Below are 27968 nucleotides of genomic sequence, written 5' to 3' on the forward strand. Positions count from 1 at the left end.
GCATTAAATTAAATATGCATATGTTTTAAATGCACATCATTCATTATACAGCAAAATGAAACTTTCAGTTTTTTTGATGCTGCTTACAGTTCAAAACACCTAAGCACCCCAAAACAAACTGATCTTCTTCTGTATTGATGTTACATTTAAATACAGAAACGTCTCATACCTCCACTTCAACAAATATTTTCTCATATGTTTCCAGTGCCTTACCTACTATTCTGTAAAAGATACAAATGATCAGTCATCTGGAATTAGTTTTTTGAGGGGGTTGAATATTTCATTTTTCATTATCTGCACTTTTAAAAGCAGGTACTCTTTAACGCCGTTGACAAACTGACATTTAGCAAAGCAACATCACTTCACAACAAAAAGGGTTAAACAGATCTGTATTAATATCGAAGTCAAGCTTTTAATATTCTGCAAATATTAACAAAGAAAGATGATAATGTTGAGTTAATATGGGTTAAGGATAAAATGAAAATAAATTTTTCTGATTGCTAAGTGTTGACACTTTTTTGGCTAGGCCTACAGCCTTTTCTTGAAGGCTGTGTAATTACAGAAGGCTTTTCCCCTCCTTCCCCCTCCTGCTTCTAGCCCACATTAGTAATGACCCCTTCACTGCTTCAAAAACCACTAATAGTCTTCAGCAAAGGCAAGAAAAATGAACAGGATAAATTGGAATCCACAGTCAGTAATTTGCATCATATGAGGCTGCTTTGGCCACTCACACTCATTCCTGGCCATCAATCGTTCGCTGTCAGGTGCTGCACTCTGCCACCATGATAAATACTCCTCCTAACACTCTGATTCGTCCAAACAATGTAATTGTCCTCTATTCTCCTCTTGGTAATGGAGATAATGAATGACTGCACAAACAAGAAGGATTGCTCATCACAGACACAGAGGTGGCTTCAAACTGAAAAGCCTTGAGTACAAATTTTAATTGACTGAAAACACAGGTTGAAAGAAAAGAAACCCTGTATTCCATTTCCAGGCTTCAATACAATCACTTCTGAACCTTCCTCTTTTTGACTGGGGAGCATATTCTTTATCAAGGGGGATCTTGAGCATAGCCCCCCAAACTGGCTAAGAGAGGGTAGAAAATCCTGTCACTGAAAAGCAGCTACAGAAATGGTGTCAGTAAGTGATTCATGTAAAACAACTCCTCACTTGAATTGTGCTTCATCCCAGCCTGTGAGGAGATGGTGTTATGAAAAAACTCCTTCAAATGGAAACAGTTCCATCCAGTTAAATACTTATTGTACTGCAAGGAATAGTACACTTTTAAAATTTCAGGCGAAATATAAGCACAAAAAAACAGTGGCATTCAACAGCACAGAGCATGATGGAAATCAGTGAGCTTACTCAGTGTGATAGCCATCCTGGAGCTATTAAGGCATTTGAAAATTGGTACATACAAGATCAACAAACACTTAAAAGCTGAGATCTTATCAAAATTCACCTTGCACAGATGGCTTTTATTATTTCTAATTAAGAGTGAGGGACAATAGCACAAGAACTAACTTATTTAAATAATGTTCTACATTTTGGGGAAGAGAAAAAGAACTGGTGTTGTTTCTGTTGATTTTTTTTTTTCCCTTCAACATCAGTGATTCTATGGCTTTTAAATGTGAAGTGGACTGTTTATCTGAAAGTGTTCTGGCAGGCTGCCACCATATTTCTAAGATTAAAGAAAGGATTGAAAACAATCAGCTTTCTGAGGAACTGAAACCACCACAATATGTTTCTGATTAATTTACAAATATATGTATATATTTAAGCCTAAACTACAGAACCAGAAAATTCCTACTAGTTAGTCTATCACAGGCATTCTTACACTTTATTGGAACAGACATCATATTGAAATAATAAGCATGGGAGGCCTTCATTTCTTCTTTGATCTATATTACTAAATGTCTGACTGGCTCAGATTTAAAATAAACTTTGGTATGTTTGCACTTGAAAACTGGAAAAAGACCACAAGTAATAATTTGTTGTCAGTTTCCATATTCTCTAACTAAAACTACAGTTTAGTCTGTGCACTGCTGGGTGCCAGGCGGTGTTAGTCCAGTAACCCCTGCAGTGGCTGAACTTTCTTGTAGGAATACATGCTATAATATGGTAGCCATGATGATAGATCACTTCATCAGCGTGGAACTAGCTGAAATGAATTAAAGGTACAGGTCACAGCGTTACATGCTTTCTGAATCATTCTGAACCTCTTGCAGACTAGTGTCATTTCAGCCTCAAATACACAGGTATGTATCAGAGAAAGGTGTTCCTTTTTTTTTCTGAACATCTAAGGATCATGATTTCATGACAAAAACCCTGCCAAATCTATTACAGATGTGAAGGCAAGGCTTTAAGCTTCTTACTGGTGGCTTTTAAATGTTCATCTGTGTGATTTTGAAGCATTTTTTTCTGTAAAAGTGTTGTTGTTGATTCATTTCCAATAAAAGAAACAATAACCAGTGGTGTTTAAGTACCATGCATGTCCAACACAATTGGATCCGGTTTTAAGCTTGGGGGTTATGTGTATGTAGGTAATAATTTTACTCAGGCTGAAGTACAAATTATAAATTTTCACACAAAATTTATTTTCTTATTTAGAAAGATGAATTCAGAGGAAGGAACACAAAAGAGATTTTCTAATCAGAAGGTGAAAGAATACATTATTTGACCTTAAAAAGCATAATGAGTACAAAATGCCATAGATTGTTACAAATGACAAGATTAAAGAATATACTGACATCCTTTAACTTTTCTTCAGCCAATTAAAAACGATCCTTAATTGTCTGAATAAAAAATAAATCTTAGTAAAAAATGAGTTAATGCTCATAAAAAAGGAAATAGCTTTCAAAATCTCACCACCTCTAAAAATTCCCATTCTACTGAGTATATCTCATCACTTTATTGCCAAGGTAACCATGGGTATCTCATGAACTCTTCAGTGCTACTGAATGGCCAAATATCAGTGCTGCAAAATATCAGTCTTCCATCTACAGATGATAAGATTGTGCTCCACACATGGGAATGAGCTCCAAAATGGATGCACTTCTGATTCTATGTGATAACTGCACCCCATCTAGAAAGGAGAGAAACCACCTGTGTTCCAGAAGTTTCAAAATTCAACAGCAACAGAAAGAGCTATGAGCACACTACTCTGCCAGTCTATTCATTGTTAGGAGGTCCATTTAAACTGTGGTCCTAGCTGCCTAAGGTATCATCCATCTCACCACATCCCAATCTTTTCAATCCCTTAATTAGAGAATGTCATCCAAAGCGGTGAAGGGGAAGAGGGGCTTTTTGTACAGAACTACAAAACCAAAATTACTAAACTTCCTTTCAGAAAAGATTATGAGTATTACCTGAACCAAAAGTTTTTCAAACTTTCTATAGATCTTACTTCTTCAGTCCAACTCTCCTAGAATAAATATCTTTCTCTGTTATTGCACATACATCCTGCCAGACACATTGTAATTGTGCTCAAGCATTGATGCTAACAATTTAGTGGAAAGACTGTTGTGATGTCTCTGTTATTTTCTAGAGAAGACTCACTCAAACACTGAACACCAAATAAAGCAACTGGACAGACAGAGAGAGATGGAGAATCACAGGGGCCAGGGCTGCTATAACACCAAACACACCAGCAATCAGTAGGCCTGGAGCTTTCCTATAGAAGGGATATCTTCAGTGCTACTGCATCGTATAGAGCTAATTTGACCCATATTCTATGAGTCAGCTAGTTGAGCTGAAGCAGAGAGAAATTAAAAAGCAAAACTATAAAAGATATGACCCAAGGGTCTAAATGCCCCAACTCTACAGTATTCATAGCTCTTGCTGTTCTGATGAACAAAGGAGTAGGAGAACCCACTTTCCTATGTTTTGCCACTGTAGAGACATCAGGTAACACATTCAAAGAGACAAGCTGATGTGCTAAGGAAGTTCAATATACATGAGAGGGTTGCTGATGACATATGGCTGCTTTTAGACAGAACAAAAAAGAAAGATGACCAGCTGTGTGGATTTCAGAATGAAAGCTTGTGAAGCACTTTTATGGGGAAAAAGAGAGAGAGAGAGAGAGAGAGAAGGAAGGAAGGAAGGAAGGAAGGAAGGAAGGAAGGAAGGAAGGAAGGAAGGAAGGAAGGAAGGAAGGAAGGAAGGAAGGAAGGAAGGAAGGGAGGGAGGGAGGGAGGGAGGGAGGGAGGGAGGGAGGGAGGAAGGAAGGAAGGAAGGAGGGAAGGAAGGAAGGAAGGGAGGGAGGGAGGGAGGGAGGGAGGGAGGGAGGGAGGAAAAGGAAATGAAGAAGAAGAAGAAGAAGAGGAAAAGGAAAAGAAAAAGAAAAAGAAGAGGAAGAAGAAGAGGAAGAAGAAAAAGAAGAAGAAGAAGAAAAAGAAGAAGAAGAAGAAAAAGAAAAAGAAAAAGAAAAAGAAAAAGAAAAAGAAAAAGAAAAAGAAAAAGAAAAAGAAAAAGAAAAAGAAAAAGAAAAAGAAAAAGAAAAAGAAAAAGAAAAAGAAAAAGGAAAGAAAAAAAGAAAATAAAAGAAAAAGAGAAGAAAAATGTTCTAAAAAAAGGAAGAAGGATAATTAATTAAGTAATAACGTGTAGCATTGTGTTAAAAAAAATCCTATCACATCTGAAACAGAACAATGACAGAGAGCTATATTCTTCAGTCTTGTAAGACAAAAAACATTTTGTGATATATATATATATATTTGCATAAAGATTTTTCTCAAAAAAAAAAAAAATCCCTCACAAAGTCAAAGTGATGATAAATGACCTGAACAGTGATATTTAAAATAGTGAATATTCACATAGACAAGAAAGGTGGTAATGAACATTATCACTCCTCAAATACAACTTGGCTGTATTTCCTGGGAAGAATGAAAATGGTAGTATATTATTACTGTCCCAATTTCTTATAGAGCTAACAGATATTTCAGGTTTTTAGTACGTAAGAATAAACAGAGACTTTGGGTCTGGTATTTCAATTTAGAATTTTCATGTAGTGAGTTCCTTCAAAGCAGAATAAATAATGGGATGGTATGATATATGAAGGGAGAAGAGAATCTATGGAGAAAATTAAGAACAGAACAATATCTGACATGGATGGTAGTAAATTTAATGGTGTACTTTGTAGCTAGTAACCATTTAAAAACAGAATTTAAAAAAATGCAGCAATTATTTCTCTATAGAAAAATATTAAGGTTGCTACTAAGATGACTCCAGAGTTAGCTGAGATAACTGGAAATTGTTCTCTTGCAGTTTTTCATGACAGAATGAATTACAGAGGAGAGAGACAGTTGAAGTTAGCCTTAAATTTTGCTCATAAATTAAAGAGGCATATTTGGTAGCTACAGAAAAGATGAATTGATAGGAAAGGTTTCAAAAATGTATTTTAGATAACAAGGAAGTACTGGAGAGAGGAACAGTGATATTGAAAACATGGTTTCCAGGTCAGTCTCCAGGCATAAAGCACAATACCTAGTAATAAAACCAAACATAGTATTACTGTGATTTTCTTCTCCTAGATATTATATCTCCTAGATAGTTGAATATAAAATCCTATTTCCATTGAAGTCAGTGAGAGTTTTGCCATTATTATCTTTAGAATTTGATTTGGAGTGTTATTTAAGAAACTTTTGAGTAAACATATGGAAATGTTACTTTAATCTTGAGAATTATGAAATTTGTATTATTAATATTAAATAGTTTTCTGTAATATTTTACAACTATTGTAGAAAAAGACTGGAAAGGCAACATGGAATGCATCTGTAGAATAAATAGATATACCACAACAGAGACTAAAATTAGAGACTAGCTGAAGAAGACCAAAATCTGTAATGAAGCCAACACAGAAAAAGTCTTTCAAACCACTAACCAATCAATATGGTAAAGTAGTCTTAGGAATCATGAAGGCAAAAAAACCTTCCCACCAAGCTATAAATGCTAAAGTAAACATCCTACAGGGAAGATCCTGAAATGATGAGCAAAATTAAGTTATAAAACAGAAATAATACTTCTAAACAGTTCTCTCTCTTATTTAGAATGAATTGTCTCAACAAGTTCTGCTTCATTAACCAGTCAAGAGAGAGCTAGAACAAAGGGTTGGGGTGACAATACCTTACTTAGAGCAATCCAAGAAAATAATAAGCACTACTAAAAATAGGGTCCCTTTCATTAATGTCAAGATGCAGAACTGTGTTCCTTTCAGTGAAGTAACAGAATGAAACGATCCGTTGAAACCTAGCTTTTTACCTTCTCCCAAATATGAACCTTTATTTGTTGGCAGACTTATATTTATTATTATTGTTATTATTGTTATTATTATTGTTGTTATTATTATTAGTTATGAGTTATATTTGCTAAAGATTGGCCCAACCAGCACAATTTGACCCCATTTCCTGACTCTATATAGTTACGCTAAAAAAAAAACAACACCAAGCCATGGTTGTTATGAATATCTTAAATTTAGGATATATTCACCTCCAAGATTTTTTTTTTCAGGCTCATCCAGATTACTAGCTGTGGCTGAGGCAGATGATCATTTCATATCAGATCTTTGAACTTAGCCTTTCCAGTTTGGAGTAGGAATTTGTTAGTCATATGGACACATTCAGGAACAAAACCAACATTATATATTAAACAATGGTACCCACACAGTACAGTTATAGCTGTCTTTGGTTCAGCCATCTCACTGTTTTTTTTTTGTTGTTGTTGGTGGTGGTGGTGGTGTTTGTTTTTTTTTGTTTGTTTGTTTGTTTGTTTTCTCTCAAGATTGGATAAGCTGAAGAACCTCAGACTATGTGTTTGAAAAGTTCAGGACCATGTAAGGATTTCCACAAATCTGGTCCCAAAAAACCCCAGTGCCCTGCCTTGCAATATACCCAGGGAATCAGTTCCTACAGGGCTGGTTTAATTGAATTTGGACCTCTATCTAGTGTACTGGAGCTGTTGCCTTTTTGATTGCTGTAAACCAAATTTTTTTACAGAAAACAGCTTACAAATGCATCACGAAAGAATACAGGGTTCACAAAGCCATAAAGATAAAGCTCAATTTCATTTTTATGCTCTATGGACAGGATTTACAATTGATAGGAGGAAAAATATGTTCTCTATGAATGGTAATGAACAAGGAACTGGTATATTCATTCAGTAGCTTACTTCTGTTAACTGGGAAAGAGAACTGCATAAATGAAGAAATCAAGGAAACACAGAAATTGGATTATATAACATGTAGACAAGAACAAACATGGCTAAAAGATTAGATACCTTAAATACCCAAGAAACATAAAAATTTTCTCAATGATTTCAAAGGAAAGGAAGAATTGAAATTTAATCAGATATAAACATGCAAAACTCCAGAGGAAGCAGGAGTGTTAAATACTTCTCCATGTTGTAAAAGAATACGTAATATATTGTGGACAAGTTAGTAAAGTATCCACAGTTGAATGTCCAGAACAGTTTTATAAACTTCAGCAATAAACTGAAAAGCTTAATTTGATGAGGAAGGCAACATGGATTTATGACAGCAAGGTCTGTCTTAATTAACTTGCTAGTGTTGTTAAATAATGTTATCACTGAAGCAGAGGAATGGAAATGCCATAGATATTATCTCTTTCAGCTTTATTACAGAGCTTGATATAATTTCAGATTAAAGACTATCAAGTAGAAAAATGTCTCATAAACAAGTAACAACAAGCAGTGGGTTAAGTTGACTAGTGAGTACACTCTTCTTACTTTTATATGTAATTGAGTTAGGCAACAATATCAGATAAAGCTAGAAATACAAAAGATTCATGCACTGTTAGGCATGAAAGGTATGCTAAAAGGCCAACCTACTACCCCACAAAGGCAATAGAAGTTCTCTGTGGACTTCAATGGGCACTGGATAGTAAATTTATTAGCCTTTACTGATTAATATACAAAGTCTTTTTTTCTTGAGATGCAGATGCTATTATGTATATTGTGCAAAAATGTTTCAGAAATATGTAATTAATATTTTTGAATCATCTTGCTATAATATATGAATGAAAGTATCAACAGGCACAAAAACATTTATTATTATCTCCCTTGTCATCACCTTACTGGATCATAGTTTAACAAGCTCTGTTAGGAGTCTTTAAATTCACAGTTCTTCAGTTTCTGCTTCTTTGTGAATCTCAGGCCCTTCTTTTGCTTCTGTTTTAATTCAGAGTTATTGTGCACCTACCAGGCTAAATAAAATCAACAGAGTCTAATACTTCATCTTGTACTTCTTACTTAAATACACAAGTGGAGTAGGCAGGGCTAATCAGATCACAAATGTTTTGCTAAATATTCTGAAGCTTACAGACTATAGGCAGAAGTCAAGTCACAAGTACAGAGATTAAAATCTGCTCTGCATTTGATACGAATTAGGTACAAATACTGCAAAAACCACAATACATCTATTATTAAGGAAAATCTAAGCTACCCAGAACTGATTTCTTTATAACTTATAATATAACTTATAGCTTATTTCTTTAAAATTTATAATCCAAGAGAACAATGCAACTGACTTGGAAAACCAATACGATGATTTAATCTGTGTTGTATTAGAAATTAAATGTTACATATATATATTTAAAACACATTTGGTGCCATATCCTGGAAGTAATACTCTCAGTGCTATTGAGCAGCACTTTCTTCCATGTGAGAACCCTTTGAGTTTCATTGGTTTACACAGAGAATAAAACATTAATCAGTACAAGGAAGGTCTGGCTCTGAGTCTGGCTCATAGACAGAGGACCAGAGAGAGAACTTTGTTTTGGTTATTCTTTAAGTAGGAGACTTTGAATTTCCTTTTTACCTAAGCTACATCTGCTGAGCTAGTTTATTACAAAAGAAATGGGAACTATGGCAATACATAGCTCCAAGAGTCTCCCATTCATACCATAAATATGTGAGGCCATGGCTCTGGGCAAGCTTTTCAACACATTCAGTAGCAGGATTTGATAGAATGCAACAGCTAGCTCTCATTGCACCTCTTAATTTGCTTGCTGGAACTTGGCAATTTACCTTTCAAGAGCCACAGACCAAGTGGATATCTGTTTGGCATGCACAAAAGTTCTTTTCAGGGATCTAGTGAAAGGATAAGGTATGGTCTGCAGCTTAATGAAGTTATAAGCTAGTGACATATCTTGCCAGAAAATATTCATGACCTACTAAAAGGGAAGAAAACTAGTCATCACAAAATAAGAGATTATGTTTTCATTTTTAATATACATAATTTAATTTGTACTTAGCTGGTTATGTATATACTAAATTTGTGAAGCAAAAGCAACATCTGAAATAACTTTTATAGTACAAAGACACCACGTTAATAACAAAATGCTGAACCACTAATAGTTAAGGATAGATTTGTTGAAGAGCTCATTCGAATTTTGGCAAACCTTGTAAGACTTTTGGTTGCAACACTGCAATTGATGTTTTCATGTGGCAGCTAGGTGAAACTGCTGTGGTTTAGGCTAAGTCTCACACTAAGGCTGAACTCAAAACCTCAAAGATGAACTCTAAGCCACAAATTTACATAGATTTACAAACATTTCCAGAAGAAAATTTTGCAAAGGAAAACTGTAGCTTGGTTTCTAAAAGAATATCCATTTTCCAATTTTTCCATGGATTTTGTTTTGCTGTTGTCCCAGTGAGGACAAGAGAAGCAAATACTTTATGTCACCTTCCTGGAAAGTCTTCTTTTCTGCCTGTGAGTCCTACAAAAACTGGTTATGTCTACAATGACAACCTGTGCACAGGATTTTGAAACTCCTGGCATAAGCAAGGTCTGGTGCTTTGCCTCTTTGAGGAGATGAGAATTGAATTTGGCCAGCTTTTAAGAGGTCATGGGAAGTAAGAAGCAAGTGTCAATACTGAAATATCAAACTAGTGGTCATGAGGTTTATACTGATAGTGGTTACGAGGTTTAGTGATGAGATTTTGAGTTAGGGAGGGGGTGGTTGGAGGGCTCTGAACTGGAGTGGTCTTGGATGAGGGGCAGTAGAACATGTGCCTAACAAGAATTAAGGTCTTTGAGGATGTATTATGTTTGACTTAAAAGCATTTATTAGTGTTGTTGCTCTCATTTATATGTGCTGCTCTCATTTATTGCGCTATTATTATAATCATATTTAAATTTAATCATCTTGTGAAAAGCAGCTCAGGTGTATGGGGTGAGAAGGCAAACAAGAAGGCATCCAGAATGGGATGTGTAAGTGAAACACATATGTGTTTCTTACACATGGGTGAGAAACACATATACACACATACACCAGTATACACGTGCTTAGGAAAGAGTATATAGTAACAACTGCCATAGATATGTAATATTTTTAGAATGTTTACTAGGAAATGTTAAAAGAATGCATAATGTTTACACATAAGAAGCCCTTTATCCAAAGTGTTTCCATCAAAGGGTACACTGTTTTGATGTGTTGTAGGTGCCCTGAGCTGTTGTTTATTTTTATTTAAAAGACATGTGGACATGACAGTAAGGGACATGTTTTAGTGATGGGACTCAATCAGTCAGGTTGATGGTTTGACTTGGTGATCTTGAAGTTCTTTTCTAATTTTATGATTCTAATCTGAAGAGAAGCAACAAGTATTCAGTGCCACCACGGGGGCTTTTAGGCAGCTACAGATTCAAGCATGTATGGCACAATAGAATAGGAGTTACGTGGTTAATTCACCTGATTTCAGTGGTAGTAGGCACACAACATATTTAATTGGTTTTGAAAAACTGACAAGGTGTTCATCTGCATTCTTAGTCATGCTTAAATATGTTTACAGTCTGATCTTAGCAGAACCTGTTGATCCTTTCACATACATTGGATTAACTCCCATGAGATCACCATCTTGCTGATCATCCACTGCACAACTCTCTGCTATCACAAAGCAAGACTAACATGTGTCAGAGTTTTGGGAGCCAGCGGAGCCCCCAAAATGAAAGAAAATGAAAGTGGAGCACCTAAAAATGAAAGCTAAGTAATTTACTTGATCTTTTACTGCCTGTTTCTTCTGGGTAGCTTTTTAATAAAATCTTCTTAAAATCAATAAAATATATTTATAACAAAGTACCACACTCCTACCAACAATCTGCAAGCTGGTACATACACTTCACGGCTTATAAACTGACACACTGTAATAGCTGCACAGTTTTTAGCAGCTGTCTCTCACACCATGTGTCCTGCCCAAGTGGAGACTGAGATTCAGACATGGTGTTCAAAAACCGGGATAATCCTCTAATTTTCAGAATAGATAGCAACCATACAACCATTAATTCCCTAAAACCAAACAGAGAGAAACAGCTGAAGAGGAGGTTTTACTTACTGCAAAGAAGATGTATCAGACAAGGAGTGCACAGAGATTCTGAGGGTATAGGATAAGGGTATAGGATAAGGACCTCCATACTAGGGAGATACAGTGATAGTATGCTCCTTCCCATGCTCCAGTTTTGGAAGTAGATGTGTGACTTTCATAGCAAACAGCAGGTGAATCTGAATATCTATCCTTATACACAATTCTAAATGTATTTATGAAAAAGAGCCCAGAAATCTGAATTCTACCTAGACTTCTGGTAGAATTCTACCTAGACTTCTACCTAATCTTCTATGTTGTTTTTACCTGTATGAGGTTAAAAATATTCTCTCCTACAAACTGCAGACAGACCTCTTACAGCCTGGATTTCTACCTCAATCCATTCTGTATAGCAATGGTGGCAACCTCTTTCAATTAATTTTTCAGCCTGAAGAGGTTTATCTTTTCCGTGTTTACACATTCGTTAGAGGTAGATTCATCACAAAGTATGTTGGCAAGACATAGGTCACTCATCCCAAACTGCAGTCACAGAAAACTGTAACAGACCTTACTTCATGGTATAGAAGAAGCTACAAAGTCAAATATGGTTATCTATTGCATTTTATAGTTCTGGTTTTTATCTGTATCTGGAGGGTGAAGAAAAAAAAAAAAGATTTGGGACTTTATTCATAAGCAATACTAAAATGGTGCAATTTGCATCTCTTAAATAATGTAGGAACAAAAGTTTTGAGTAACCTTAATCTATATGCTGTTTTCTTGGCTTTCTAGACACAGTTAAATTGGCTCATCTAGATATTGGAAGTAAGAACTGACTCTCAGTAAATCACTTGATTTGCATAACATACCTGTTTTTTAAAAACAATGATTTCCTCACCAAAATGTTAAGAAGTTGACTTATTTTTTATTAATGAAAAAAAAAGAAAAAAAATAAAAGAAAAAACGAAAGAAAAAAAAAAAGGAAAAAAAAAAAAAAGCAGCCGAACTTGATTCCTTCCACTTTTTGTTAGTACATATGGCAGATTTCCTCTATGGGGTTTTGAATTTTCAGATGCTATTGGAATTCAGACGAAAAGTTTCTATGTGTTCTATAGCATTACAAAAGACTTTTGTCATTTTCATCTGCTAGCTAGAGTAACTTGCCAGTAAATAAGGATGAAGAACTGCAATAACTTAAAATAATATTTTTGTATATTTAGAATACTTTCCAGACTGGGAGCTCGAATTGCTTCATGAATGTTGGGGAATGCAATCAACTCAAATCTTACTACATCACTGCTTGGAAAATGAACCAAAAGAAAGAAATTAACAGTTTTGGGGGTGGAGAAACTGAGGCTTCATGCCTGTCTTAAGGTCATACAAGAGTTAAAATGTAGAACTGGCAACAGAACCCAGGGATGAGCTTACAGAAAATAACAGTAGGTTTCTGCATCAAGAAAAGACAACTCAATCAACAATCGGATTCTTAAAAGCACAGGGAGAATAGTCAAATTCTTCTAGTTTCCTAAAAAAAAAAGCATTGAAGATCTATGAATTAATTATGATTTTTATTTTTTTTCCTACTACAGAAGGCAGTACTTGAATTTCTGTTGAGCATGAAATAATTCCTGGAATAATTAAACAAATAGAAAGAATTAGGACTCTTTGAGGAGTGACATTATGGCTAATTTTCAAAGAAGTTTTAAGTTTAGGGGTGCTAATCCCATCAAAACAAAATAAGAAATGGGTGCCAAACTCCCTGGGGCTTCATTGAAATTCTCAGCTCATATCACTGTAATTGATTGCATATGAGAACAAATGAGAGTTACAAAATAAAATTTAATTCTATCACGTACATACGTTCATTCATCACTTTTTTACATATGCCTTTTATTGAGTGATTTAAAGTGACAAAACAGCAATCAAATAGAAAGCACACTTCCTCCCATATCCCTCCAAAATCCTAAAATATTAAAAAGCAATAATAAACAATGGACCATCAACTGCCTGGGATTGACACCATTTCTCTGCCAACTTAAACTAGCCAAGTATGTGGCCTCAAGTATTTTTTTTTTGGTTTGTTTTTCAAGGTTATTCTCAGCAGCACCTGCACAGTAAATAAAGGTAAAAGTGCAACAAAATAGACTCAGACAAATCAGTGAATAAGGAGCTCTGCTTCCATATACATTAGTGAACTTTTCTCCTGACAAACAGGCTATCACCGTATAATGGGCTTTTCCTGAAGTTTACTGCGGCACTGTTTATAATAACATTGCATCCAGCCTGCCTTGTTGGTACTTTTGCATTGCAGGGTAACAGTTCTGAGGTGGCAGCAAACAGCTTCCGTGCTTGTGTCAGGAGAAATAAAACTGTTATTATTTCATACACTTCAGAGGCCACACTCAAACTCAGCAGCTCTGCAGAGCTGTTGTGAACAGAAAGCTCTGCTGTGGAACACCGGGCTGCCCCCTCAACAATAAACCGTCTTCGCTCCCATCCATGTTTGGCTTCACGCCAGTTGCCCATTTGCTTTACACCATCAATTTATATTCACTGAGATGGTGTAAGGTTCTAGAACAGCACTGATTATCAAATCTGCCTGCCAAACATATGAGCAGTAAAAGCTGGTCTTCCAGAGTCCTACGTGTATCATCCAAGGGCCTGATTGCACGAGCTCTTCCTAGGAGAAATGTTTAGATCAGCTGAAATCAATGGAGACCTTGACAATAGCAGACACTGCTCCTAGGAATGTGTAGTTGTAGGACGAGGGTCTCAGCAGCCCAGCTTTCCCACTCAGAGCTTTACTGGAGTGCCTTTCAATCACCCCACAATGGCACAAGCTCTGACAGAGTCAATCGAGAGCACTCATAGCTTTTGTCACATCTTTTGATTACTATTTCATACTGCAATCCTTCTCTAGCTCTGGTGTTGGGGAAGCAGTTTTTAAAAAGGCTTCAGAATAGCCATGCATCTCAGTCCTTGCTGATCCCAAATACTGGAAAGTCATAAAAGCCCTCTTTCTCCTACCCCTCCCGACATCCAAAACAATGCAATGTCAAGAGTTCAGAAAAAAAAACAAACAAAAAAAAAAAAAAAAAAAAAAAAAGAAAAAACAAGAAGCTTTGTAAAAGGACTTTCAAAAGAAATCAGTCTGACTTTTAGTTGTCCTTAACCTCTAAGGAACATGCAAGTCAAACTTCCAAACTTTATAATCACAAAGTATAGGAATTTACTTCTTTATAAAGCAAAGTTTAGATTCTCAGAGGGAAGAAAAAAAGATGTTTACAGTGGAGATGGTTCTTTAGAAAGACAGCAAATGTCATGAAAGCAGTATTCAGGAGGACTGAAAACACTGTATTAACAATGAATTTTAGCAAATTAATTAGCCTTGCCCATTTTATTTTTTCTTTTACAATGCTATAAGCTTGTGAGAATCAGCCACAATAAGTTTTGTTCATAAGTTGCTTTGCATCTAAAAAGAATTAGAATATTTCATGCTTCCTTTTCCAAGTGGTCATATATTTGTAATCCTAATTTGAATCCTTTTGCCTCATGTGCAATTAGTTTTCACTGAAGCCAACAGACGTCATCCATACATAAGGAAAGCTTTAATGGATGGAACTTTAATGAGTGTGAAGTAAATGTAACAATGAAATAGCAAATGAAGAGGTTTTGCAGAAACAGTACAGCTTTCTGCATGTGAAACAAACCTGTGTAGATAAATACACCTACCTACTCTTTGCTTAAGAGCTGTAATATTGGGCTCACTTAATGCATTCGAAAGTGCATATGAATTTTCCAAAAGTTTCTTAGCTGTATTAATCACATCCTAATCCTAAAATGAACTCTGTGCAAGAAGACTTCTGCACATCCATCATGTTATCTGCAAGATTACAGCCTTTATTGCCGATTATTTGTAAATAAGGATAAAAGTCAGCGTAGGCATCTCTTCAAATGCAACTTTAAAATACCATATGTCCTTATGCTTGTGTTATGTGATGAAACCTGACAGATCAAAGGACCAGATTTCCCACTCTACATTGATTATTTACTATCATTCATTTTCATGCATTTTAATATGTGGTATCTACATTTAGGTTCTTGAGAGCCAGAGAGAATTCAAGCTGCAATATTTGGATCCAGATTCTGAACTTCACATAGCTTGGGAATCTGGCATTTTGGTTCAGCTTTTCTTCTATGTAAACAACAGTGTGTTTCAGCTGAAGGCCACACTGCCTTCAAACATGCTCAAGCTGTCTTACCCCTTTCCTCCTCTCCAATCTATTCACCTTTTCCCCTCAAAAAAAAAAAAAAGCAAAATAGAATTTTAGTTCATGGCTAGAAATCTGTAACAGATTTTGACTGCAGGCATCAATCCTTCAGTTTGCTGTGTAAGGCAGTGGAAGTGCTCAGGTTGTCTTTCTAAACATAAACTAACAAAGTGGCCCAAGTGAGACAACAGGGCTTCTGACACTTCTCTTTATTGCCCAGTCATAAATTCATAAGGGGCTGTATACTACCACCAATTGGTAAATTTGCTAGATAAACATCAACACCAATTTAATGACTTGTGTACACGTTGTAAACCAGGGAATCTTTATACAAAGAAATCAGTTAAATCAAACATGAGCTGAGGCTTAGAGGAAAGCAATTAGAGCTTTAAGGTGAGGTTGCTGAGGGAGGGCCCTGTATCACATTATAGTGTGTAATAGAAAATGTGTTAACATGGAGTACAGTATGTGAAATAAAATTAATTAGTAATATAAACCACTTCTAAAGCAGCATGTCCATTGACAGATAAATAGATTAAACATAAGAGATAAATAACCCATTCAGAGATCTCAGCTCTTTTTTATCAAAGAGAAGAAATGAAAAAAGAAATCAAACTTCCTAAAAGACAGAGGTGATAAAAGCATAGCTAAAATAGACATTTTAAAGCTGACTTGTTCACCCCAGGCTAGTGATTGAAAAGAAAAAGCATAACCGGACCATAAAAAACCTATTGGACCATATTTCATTTGCTATAGTATATTTAAATGTTTCACTGCACACCAGTTTAAATCTAGTGTCTTTTAGGCTGGTATAAAATACCTTAAGCTGTACCACTTTCTGGGCAACTGTAAGGAACCTTTCCTTCAGCCAGACTCCTTATAGTTACCTCATATAGCCTTTCTTCATGTTAGTAATATATCGGAAGCTATGTGGCCAAATCTATTCTGCGCAATAATTTACAGCTCCTTTTCCCTAACAAAATAAACATAAAATCTTCTATTAGAATTAAGGACTATTAGTACAATGCAGGCAGGGATATAAAGAACACGAATCCACACACAAAAACTTACCAATTTCCCCAAACTCCAGGCAAAACCTTTGTACCATGTGCAGCTCTCCCCACAAAGCTGAGGCCAAAGGTGCCTTCTTGTACTGGCATCCAATAACACAGTGTAAGGAACCATTCACTTAATTACATACTAAATCTATACCCGCCTATATTGATTGCTCCTGTATATTCCCAAGCTTCTATGAGTTTTCCAAATAGCTTTTTCCAGTTCCACCTGTGACAGCACTACACTGCTGACTAGCTGGGGGAGTACCGCTGTCATTCTGATGTGTCAGATGAAAAATCTGGGACAACTGCCGCTTCCTGCAAGTTGTATTATGATCACTTGTTAACTTCAGTTAACATCTATAGTTTCTGAGGTCAATGGCTTCCTAGTTTTCTGGGATTCCAACAGTAGCAAACCTGGCATTTGCCAGTTTCAGACACATCTTTGGCACCTTGGTGCTCTGAGCTATACTTCAAGTATCTCAGGTTCATGTCTGTGGTACCCAATGTGCAGAAGTGTCATTTGCTCAACAGCACCTGCGTTAGGTGAGCAATGCAAGAATGATTGTGTGAATTCACAATCATGTTGATACCCATTCTAATTTGGAACTTGTTACCTGGAGGAAAGTAAGTTCTGTTTTGGTGAGAGTTGGATTTCATTTATCCATTTCCACACTGATATAAGTCTAGATGTTAGCCATCATAATACAAAATGCTTTTAAACCCTCCCTCCCTTATTATACAGCATTTCTGAAAAAAAAAAGAAAAAAAAAGAGTGAGGGGATGGGACATAAAGGTAAGTATTCTAGCTATACGTCAAAAAGCAATGCTTCTCCAACAGCCTCAGCATTATACATCATTGCTCTAACATAGACGGTTAGAAGTCAGGATTTGCGTAAGTTAGAATTGTTTGGGTACAACAGAAAGATGATAAAGTGCAGCTCTCCTATAAGCATGAATGTAAAACCAGTGTTCATCTACTAGAACTTCTTATGATTCAGAGGGACATTTGCTCACTATGTTATAAAACAAGGTAAGTTAGTAACAATTCCAAGGGTGACAAGAGAGGGAATGTGATGTACTTTGAATGAATAAACTGTGCCAACTCCGCAATGTGAAGGTTAGAAATATTTTGAGTGAGTTACACAAATTAAAGCTGCCCTGAGGCAACTTTAACTTATGTGACTGGGTGATTTGCTATCACAATGTAACTACCAAAACCTCACTAAATTTGGCACCATCACAGAGGTAACTTTTCCATACGGGCAAATTGCTCACTAGTAATATCTGCTCTGAATTAACCCTTGTAAGCATTTTGATCAATATGAGGTGTGCTTTTCAAGGTAAATACTGGCCTCATAAGCATGGCTACAAATCTGCAGTAACATACTGTCAATTCCTCTCTTCCTAGTTCCTGAGAAAGGACTCTTAAAATTTGGCCTTATAGTTTATTATAGACAGAACAGGTACTGCCCTTGTAAGACAGTATTTCCCTTTGCTAAACATCACTTTCCAGATTGGTATTTGCTCTGCAGAACGTTTGCCCAAGCCTCAATTACTTTGGAAAGATTTAGCAAAAATGATTCAGCCATTTCTGAAAATGAAATTAAAGAAAAATATTGGTATGTTGTTTCTCACTATATTTAATTGATGAGACTGTGCTTTGGAACAGAAGCATAACATTTGGAGAAGAGATGGCCCTGCTCTCGGGGATGTGCCTTTTGCCATCTCTTTGAAAATCCACCCACATTTGGCCAAGCTATAAACCTTTGAAATTTCTCAATTAACACTAGTTCAGTAAAGACATTTAAGAGTTTGTCAGCTAAATTCTTCAAAGACTCCATCTGTACTGAACATGCTCCAGCCTGTACATGCTGGCATCTGCAGCACCCCCCCCACAGAAGATGGGAGCATGCAATCCTCTGGCTCCAAGCAGGACTTCTGAAACAACACCTCTCTGCTGCTGTGAGTCTTTCTGGGCCAGGAACTGGCCACAGGTGTTGCCACATTATCCACATCTCACACCCATGTGGGAAGAAGGACCATAGCGAAGTAACGTAAAGCTGGCTGTCATTTTTCCCGTCATGTTGACTCCAATGTCTGTGGTTACAAAAAACCTTCAAAAGAGTGCATCAGTGTGAGGCTCCTCTTTTGTAGCGAAATGGTGACTGAGGAGTCATGTCCCAGCTCTTTGTCCAACATCCACCTCACTGGACCTAATGTTTCTTCTTAGCTCATCACACTCCAGCAGCAGGGTCTGAGTTGCCCTTCCATTTCACTCCTAGCCCAGTTGTCACTCACCTTCTCCCTGTACTCCAGCTCCTTTCCTCCACAACTGGTCTCTTTAATTCCCAATGCAATGCCTGTCTCCTTATTCAACCAGCTTCATCTTTTTTTGTTTTCTTGGTACTTCAGTGTGACACAGATGACATCTTTCTTTCCTGGGAAGTTTTTGTCCCCTCTACATGTATCTCTGGCAGCCTACTCCACCATAGTCCTGGGGGTCAGAAGGGCTCCACAAGAGAACAGGAGACACAGGACAACAGTTCGGTGTTTCAATGCCTGGCTATATCTCTTGTCACTTTGAAGCTGCCAAATATGCAAACCCCCTACATCACGAATACAGTCTCATCAGCTTGAGGTGGTGTGGAATTCATGAGTATGGCCATTTAAGACAGAATTTTTAGAGGTTTAGTTATCAAAACCGAGGAAGTATTCAATAAGCATCTGTGAACTGTGATTTTTGCTCAGATTTAACCATGGCCAATTTGTTACATTTTTTATACAGGAAGCAAAAGCACACTTCTACCATTCACCTGCCAAATTTCAAATCCCCCCCTCGCAAACATAGAAGTACTAAAGCTGTTCCAAGTAAAGGTCTCTAGAATTATTTAACACTGTTAAATAATGTGTACCATGCTTTTTTTTTTTTTTCCTTTTCATGTGTAACCTATTTTTCTGAATTTTTCCCTTGAGATTTTAGCTGTCCTGAATTGGACATTGAGACTGAGCCTACGCTTCTATTCTGCAATTATAGGTACAAACTGCATCTCAGTCTCAGAAACTAAATATTTTAAATCCTAAGACTGTCTGTTTCTATAGATTTGGCTTTCTATTTTAAGAACATTGCTTTAAAATACAGCTCATTAAATATGCAATGTAAATACATAACTTGTTAAATAGGACCTCTTAACTGGATCAAATATTTTCTGTTATATATATATTTTATAACACTTCTAATCTGTCTGAAAAGTTTTTCTTCTTTTTGTAACATGACGTAATTTTTGCAAACTGATAAAGTTTGCTTTCTCTTTTTACTTTATCAACAACTACTCACCAGGGTTGACTCCAAACAAGAGTTTGTTAACCCATTATCTTCAATAGTAGTTTGGCTCTACAAGGCAGAGCAAATCCCAATTAATGGAAACAATCAAAGTAGTTAAGGTACTTCTCCACTGGTGGATAATTTTATGTCAGTAAGAAGAATACTTTAAAAGTCTAACACAATACTTTGTCTCAGAGGTATTGTTTCCATTGCACTGCATGATCACTTAAACAGCATTAATTAAAGCCCCATTCCTTCAATCTGACCATAAAAGGATGATGCACAAATCAGGATTTTCTGTTGAGGGAAAGAGAAAATGGGGCCAAAAGAACAGTACAAACATATCTTGCAAGATTACTTTTTTATTTTATTTTATTTTATTTTATTTTATTTTATTTTATTTTATTTTATTTTATTTTATTTATTTTATTTTATTTTATTTTATTTTATTTTATTTTATTTTATTTTATTTTATTTTTTCTGTTTATGATAACTTAAGAATCTTGATAGCTGAGCTTTCTCTATCTAACCACTCCACAAACCTGCAAAGTCTCTGGCTGCTCTGTCTTTTACATCTGAATAAACAAATGCCAAAAGATTGCCATCACTAGAAATGGCTTAACAAGTCAAAAAAATCAAGGAAAACATAACCACTTTTAATTTTGGTGGACTGGATTGGACTGAATACGTGAGTAAAGTCACACAGCATTACATCTTCTCCCATTTTTCCATTTTTTTTTTCTGTGTTGAGCTTATGGATTCTGGAAAAATCTTTCTGAATTCCTTCCTGGAAGACTCTTTGCCATTTGATTTTATGAACACATCTTTTAGAATCTAATATAAATGAAAGGTTTATGATGGAACTGAAGAGTTTGTTCAACTTGTGGACTGTAAACAGGACAGGGTAAGGCAGCAATGCACACCAAAATGTTCTCAAGTTTCAAACCTAGTGGACAAGGCAAGCTGATAGCTAAGTAGCTGTTTAGATTTTGTTTCTTTCCAGAGCTGGTATGCTTACAAGAAAGGATCAACAGTGTACGTTAGAGTATGCAAACAAACAAACAAATGAAACCCAGCAAGCAGATCCCTCAAACTTCATGGAAAAGAGAACTAAAAATTGTTTTTAAAAAGAATGGTATTTCTATCAGGAATTTTGTTTTCCAAGAAAGCTTTCATACAAGTTTCTTATCTAATCATTTTAATTAAAAAATAATAATAAGTAAAATGTACCATCATATTCTGGTGAGACTTTGAATTGATTTTTAGGCATGAAATTCATTGAAAATTGTGTGTGTCTGTGTTTTTAAAATAGAAAGCCAGCCTCACTGAGTGTAAAGTCATTTTTTCATAGAAACATAATCTTTTTGACATTGGGGGGATAAGAAATGCCTGATCCAGAAAATGTTTTGAATATTGGATACTGTGAGAAAAGTAACAAATATTGTTTTTAAAAGTGCAGTTTGGTAACTCCTGCAATCTTCCCATCAACTCTGCATGGATATTTCCAGATTTTGTAGCACCTTGGAAAAAATCTCAAAGTCATACAAAATGATACTAAGAAAAGTCAAGGTCTGAGGCCCCATTCTCCTTCCATTAAATTCAATAGAAAATAAAAATAAATCCTATTGTTTTTCCATTTGTCTAAGACTAGGCTGTGAATGAGCTGTGGAAACTAAACTATAGTCTCAAGCCTAAAGGTGGTCCTTTAGGTCAGGGCTCTGGCACACTGGCAAGCTATTGTAGGAAATGCACATTGCCACTTCTCATTGCAGTAACCATTCTGTTTATAGGGGACTTCTGTTTCCAGGGCTGTCAACCTGGCAAATTTCACAGGCATTTACAAAAAAATCACACAAAAATTAAACAAAACCAGAGACTAGGAAAAACACATCAATGTAGAAGCTCTATTTAAAGAGGAATTTGGAACTGGACTTCTGTGACGTTTCCTGTACTTTAAACGCCTTTCTTTTTCCACTCAATACATTAAAGGGACACGATCAAGGCTAAAGAACCTAAAATTAGACCCACCAGCTGTGTTTTGGTTTGCGAGTATTCACAGGTCATGTTGTCCCTGCACGCTGCCTTGTCTGATCAGTTCTCTAGAGTAGGCAAAACACTGAAACGTAGAGAAGTTCTGATTGCCCTTCTATATTTCATTAGTCTCTGCACTTCTCAGAGTAAACCAGACAGACAGAAAGAAGACAATACACAAATAAATAGCTTTGATATTGGAAAAAAATGTGGCTTTGTTATTTTACATTTAGCATCTCTATTTCATCTTGCATTAGGAAAGCTAATAGATTTTAAAAGGTCACACAGAGGTAAAAATATACTGATATTCTCAAGCATATTTGATTTTGGGTTTATCAACTGTGTAAGCTTTTACAACATCTGAAAATATCTAGAACTTCATTAATACTGCCAATGGAGGCTAGTTTTAGTGTCTGAAATTACTCATTAGTCTGCCAATTTTCCACCTAATAATTCACTTAATTACTGAACAGTGGCTCTAGATAGTTTGCAATTGCTCTATAAAACATAATACTAAAATTTCAAGAGGCAGTTTTTCTAAGATGCATTATTCTGACCTCTAATTTCTGGATGGTACAAACCTAACTAATTTGTTTTCATGGGTCAAGTGGTCATGCATAGAACTGTGTTGTTTGCATGTGTTTATGATCTCTGCATGTGAAAATCAGAGTTTTGAGTTGAGGAGCTCAACATTAGAGGCAGTTTTGGATAGTTTGGCCTTATAAAACTGCCAGATGAGCTCTGCTTTTGTCAGAACAATCACCCAAATGAGTCAGTCAGATAGACATGGGTGTGTTATTGCCCTGTAATTAGGGGTTGACAAAAATCTGTAATTTTTAAAATAATAATTGAAAGCACGTGTGGAAATGTTACATAAAGAGCTACATTTAGTAATGGCAAAAGCTGCGTTGTTTTCAAAGAGATACAGATTTTGAGTAAGTAAGTAAGTCTCCAAGAGAGCCAACATTTTTTCTATAAATGTAGCCATTTGAGCTGAAAATAGTGCATAACCCTGCTCAGGAAACCCTGGGAAACTCCAGCATAGTAACATAGTGGTAACAGGCCTCTACATTATTTCCCTCCGATAAACCCAAGACAGAGAAAGGAACCAGAACCAGAACACTTCTAACACCCTCCCCACTGGACCTTCTCTCTCACTGTGTTGACACATAGCTGACAACAGAAATGGATCCATCTACAGAAATGGATCATGGGATATAAATACATCTGTTTAAATTCTGTGGGGGCAGTCATCATCTAGCCCCTGTGCATCTAAGGAGGTCTCCCACTGTGTAGATAGACCTCCAGAGTCAAAGAATATGGAGGTGACTATATAAATTGATCAAGGGAATACTTTATCAGTGAATGGGAAAGGAGCAAAGAGGGATATATCATAGACAAATTATAAATAGTGAAAATAATTGAACAAGTTTCCTTGTTGGTTGCCTTTCCTATCCTGTCCTCCATTTAAATCTCAAATGCAAAATCAAGACAAAAGAATATTCATCTCAGTTGCTAAAAGCATTTATACATCATGCACACTCAGAAAGACAAAAGCTTAATGTTCTTAACCCGAGAGGTACTTGGAAGAAAGAGAATACCATATTATCAAGAAAGAGATAAGAATCCCTCTGCCACCATACAATCATTTCCATCCCAGGGTTTGCCTCTCTGAGAGAACTGAGAGAAGAAAGTGGACAGAGCCTATGGAGCTGGTGAGTGCTCAGTCTGTATGCAAGTAAGGGGATGCACATGAGATTCTTCCCATTCCCGATGAAAGGTTCAGGGAAATTGATGGTAACGTCCAGGTGATTACCTTACAGTCACAGAATGACTACATTTTTTAATACTAAAAAAAAAAAAAACCAACAAAAAAAAAACAGGACAAACACACCTTAAACACTGAATAAAGAAACAATAAGGTTAAATTAAGTCTATGGAGTCCAGTATATTTTTATTATCTGAGCAGTGTTATGCAAGGTCTGTGTAAGGCATAGCTTTTATGATTTGCTTTGGACATTTTGCTTCAATTCTACAGCTATACAGGTTTCGAGATCGATTAGTGTGCAATGATGATGCAAAATTATAAGCATGAATTCAGGCATTATACTACATTCACACATTTATCAGGAGTCATAATGCACGATTCTAGCGGCAACTATTCAGTTACTGGAGTGACCTCACTGATTTAAAATGCTTAGAGTTGAAGAATAAAGTGAGATAGCAAGTGTATCAGCATTGCATTAATAATGTTTTGCTGTAATCATAAGCAAGCTTTGCTAATATCTATTAACACAAGTCATAAAAAAATTGTAGATGTCAAGTGTAAAAATGTTGTTAGTATTACAAAGCAGCAGTGGTAAAGTAATATTACAAAGCAGCAGTGGTAAAGTGAGATTTAGCTTTTTGCCATTCCATACATTAACTTGTTAACCAGATAGCTTTAAAAAATCTCTTATTTTTGCTCTTCGGTTGTTAGTATGATTTCTGCATAACTGTGCATATGTTAATATATGCATTCACCATGTGCATGTTTCTGTGCATATATCCTTACATATGTGTGCAGACACACACACATCAAATCCAGCACATTTATATATATATGTATATTGTCACATACAAACACATATGCTCCAGAGCTTTCCTTTTAGTGTTTTTCCTGAATCTTTACATGAATAATATCCAGCATCATGGACCTTGAACACTGATGACTCTGGTTAACGCTTTTATCCTTTGCTTGAAATTACAGGATCAGTCTAGCCAGAATTTATGAGAACCAGACCCCAGACCTCACATAGCTCACATATTAGACCATTAGGCATCTAACTACCTCTGAACAATTTCAATGCATTATCTTGCCTTCTCCCTGGGGCACAAACTTCACTCGTCCATACTTTTAATATATTTTGTCTGCATGAAGCAGATCGAGTTATTACATGCCAGCAGATCACGACTTACAGAAATCTCATTGCTCTACAGCAACGCAACTAATATCTCTCCCTTCTCCATGCTGAGGCAGTGTAGTAAAGAAATGGTCAGTGGTGCAATTTTCAGTAAATTAATTGATAATGTACTCAGTGCAGATATGTTGTTTATGCTTACAGATGGGTTAATTAAATATTTCCACCTTGAAATATATTTGTGTGTATGTATATATGCTAATGTATCCCCATATATATTCACATAGCAAAACAAGAATTTTTCAAATTGTTTAGAGCACTCACTACTGCATTTCACATTTATTGTCTGTCTGCTGTGAGAGGTTTTATACGCAGTTTTCAAAGACATTATAAAAATAGCAGATTGTTACCAAACTCACATGTATATTTTGACGTTGAAGAGTTTTATTTTATTTTGTTTTTAAATTCTCTGATTGAAATATAACATAAAGTAAGATTAGAAATCTATTGACCTGTGAACTCTCCTGAACCTTTTACCTGGGCTGCAAGGCCATTATGTTCTTTTCTTTCATTAGCTTTTTGCTGGAGCAAGGCTGAACAGGAAACAAGGGTGATCCTGTCTCCTCCCTAGAGGCTGTTCATCAGCTGGCTCAATTTGCAGCAATAAAAAATTAAAATAAAGTAAAATAAAAAAAAAAAAAGGAAATGTTCAACCACTCAGACACCTTATGTTTTCTTTTACGCATTATGATCATTATTACAATACAGAGGACAGTCAGGGAATTGCAACGGTTTTGGCATATCTTTTCTGCAAAATGATCTGCACATATTCTCCCCGCATTTATTTACCTGCCTTTATAACCAGTTCTAGCTAATGAAGTGATTTTGTTTTGGATCTGCTAAATGAGTTTCCTTTATTGCTTGCATTCTTGATGAACAGAGCATTACTCATAATAATTCTGTATTTCAAATTTAAATTCATTGTTAAAAATAAACAGAAGTGGAAAGCTTGTGTCTCCTTTCAAAAGCAGTTTCAAGCCTATTCTGCAAAGTGCTCAGTGCCTTCAGAGAGATGCTCAGCATCAGAGTGCCTGCAAGAGAAAACAGGGATGCTTGGCACCTCAGAGAAGGTGCTTCACACAGTACAGGATTGGACACTTAATTCCTGCCTAAAACAAACTCCATCAAAAGGTCATCAGTCCTGGAGACTAAAACAGTTTTGATGAAGTCCAGTCTCCGACTCTGTTGACAAGTGTCTCAATTATTTTCAACAGCTCTCGGTGTCTACATCAGAAGAATGCAGAGCAATCATCAGGCTGAGGTAACCACAGGTCCCTTGGTGAGAATCTGCAGAACATGCACATTGAGCAGCACTTCAGACAGCTATTTTTTTTCACCTGAGGTAGGAATAACTAATGATGTAACCAAGTTATCAGCTACACGTTTTGACATACCAGCAGTGCATGAACTAATGCCTTGTAACTTCAGTGCAAGAAGAAATAGCCCCTCAGGATAAATTCTTTGGAAGGCTATGCGAGAAAACCAATGAAATGTCTGGATGGAAACATCTAGAACTTTTAAATAGGACTGGATGGGACTTAACCCTGCTGGATTTTCCTGTGTGTTGTATGAATTGAAGGAGGCAAAGCTTGTCTGGCAAAGATTGGTTCTATTAGTCTCTACCAATTCACCTTAACATTTAGATTAATTTATGATTCAATCTGCAGAGAAGAAAATACCATTCTCTTTTTTGTACTGCTTTGCTCTTGATGGAAAGATAGCACATACCTCTTTGTACCATATACACACACTTAGGACGTCTCAGATGCATCTTTGATTTCTCTACACATGCTTTCCTCCCTGGCTCCCATGCCCAAAGCTGTGTCTCTCTCTCTACAGAAGGCTACCAGGTAGAGCTTCAACCATACACAGGCCTTTCAGAAATCCAGCTAACATCCCCTCCTAGCCAAGGAAGGAACCTCTGGTATTCCTCTCCAACTGCCTCACCAGTACTTCTCTCCAGCTGCCATTCACCCCACACATTATGGGGTAACTTCTACCCCAAATTCCCACTTTTCCTGGTACATCTCATAGAATCATAGAATAGAATCATAGAATATCCTGAGTTGGAAGGGACCCTTAAGGATCATCAAGTCCAACTCTTGACACCGCACAGGTCTACCCAAAAGTTCAGACCATGTGCCTAAGTTCACAGTCCAATCTCCTTAAATTCAGACAGGCTCGGTGCAGTGACCACTTCCCTGGGGAGCCTGTTCCAGTGTGCAACCACCCGCTCTGTGAAGAACCCCCTCCTGACGTCCAGCCTAAATTTCCCCTGCCTCAGCTTAACCCCGTTCCCGTGGGTCCTGTCACTAGTGTTAATGGAGAAAAGGTCTCCTGCCTCTCGACACCCCCTTACGAGGAAGTTGGAGACTGTGATGAGGTCTCCCCTCAGCCTCCTCTTCTCCAGGCTGAACAGGCCCAGTGACCTCAGCCGTTCCTCGTACGTCTTCCCCTCAAGGCCTTTCACCATCTTCGTAGCCCTCCTCTGGACACTTTCCAACAGTTTCATGTCCTTTTTATACTGTGGTGCCCAGAACTGCACACAGTACTCGAGGTGAGGCCGCACCAGCGCAGAGTAGAGCGAGACAATCACCTCCCTTGACCTACTAGCGATGCCGTGCTTGATGCACCCCAGGACACGATTGGCCCTCCTGGCTGCCAGGGCACACTGCTGGCTCATATTCAACTTGCTGTCTACCACGACCCCCAGATCCCTCTCTTCTAGGCTGCTCTCCAGCGTCTCATCGCCCAGTCTGTACATGCAGCCAGGGTTTCCCCGTCCCAGGTGCAGGACCCGGCACTTGCTCTTATTGAACTTCATGCGGTTGGTGATCGCCCAACATCTGCTGGAATCCCCCTGAATACTAGGACTGTCCTGATAAGAGATGCCAAATTCCATCTGCTACTCTCACATTTACAGCTTAGCTAATGCTGCAGTGATGAGAGGCAGACCTTCACTTGGTTTCCTGAAAGCAAAGTATTAACATTAAAGAGAGACAGGGCATCTTCCTGA

General features: G+C 36.8%; 1 protein-coding gene across 1 annotated transcript in view; it reads right to left on the minus strand.

Annotated features, from left to right (window-relative positions):
* The window catches only part of MEIS2 (Meis homeobox 2), a 170949-nt gene that overhangs the window by 61327 nt on the left and 81654 nt on the right, over positions 1-27968 (minus strand). The window lies entirely within an intron of this gene.

The sequence above is a fragment of the Netta rufina genome (genome assembly GCF_964035555.1).
Source record: "Netta rufina genome assembly, chromosome: 5".
Classification (NCBI taxonomy): Eukaryota; Metazoa; Chordata; class Aves; order Anseriformes; family Anatidae; genus Netta; species Netta rufina.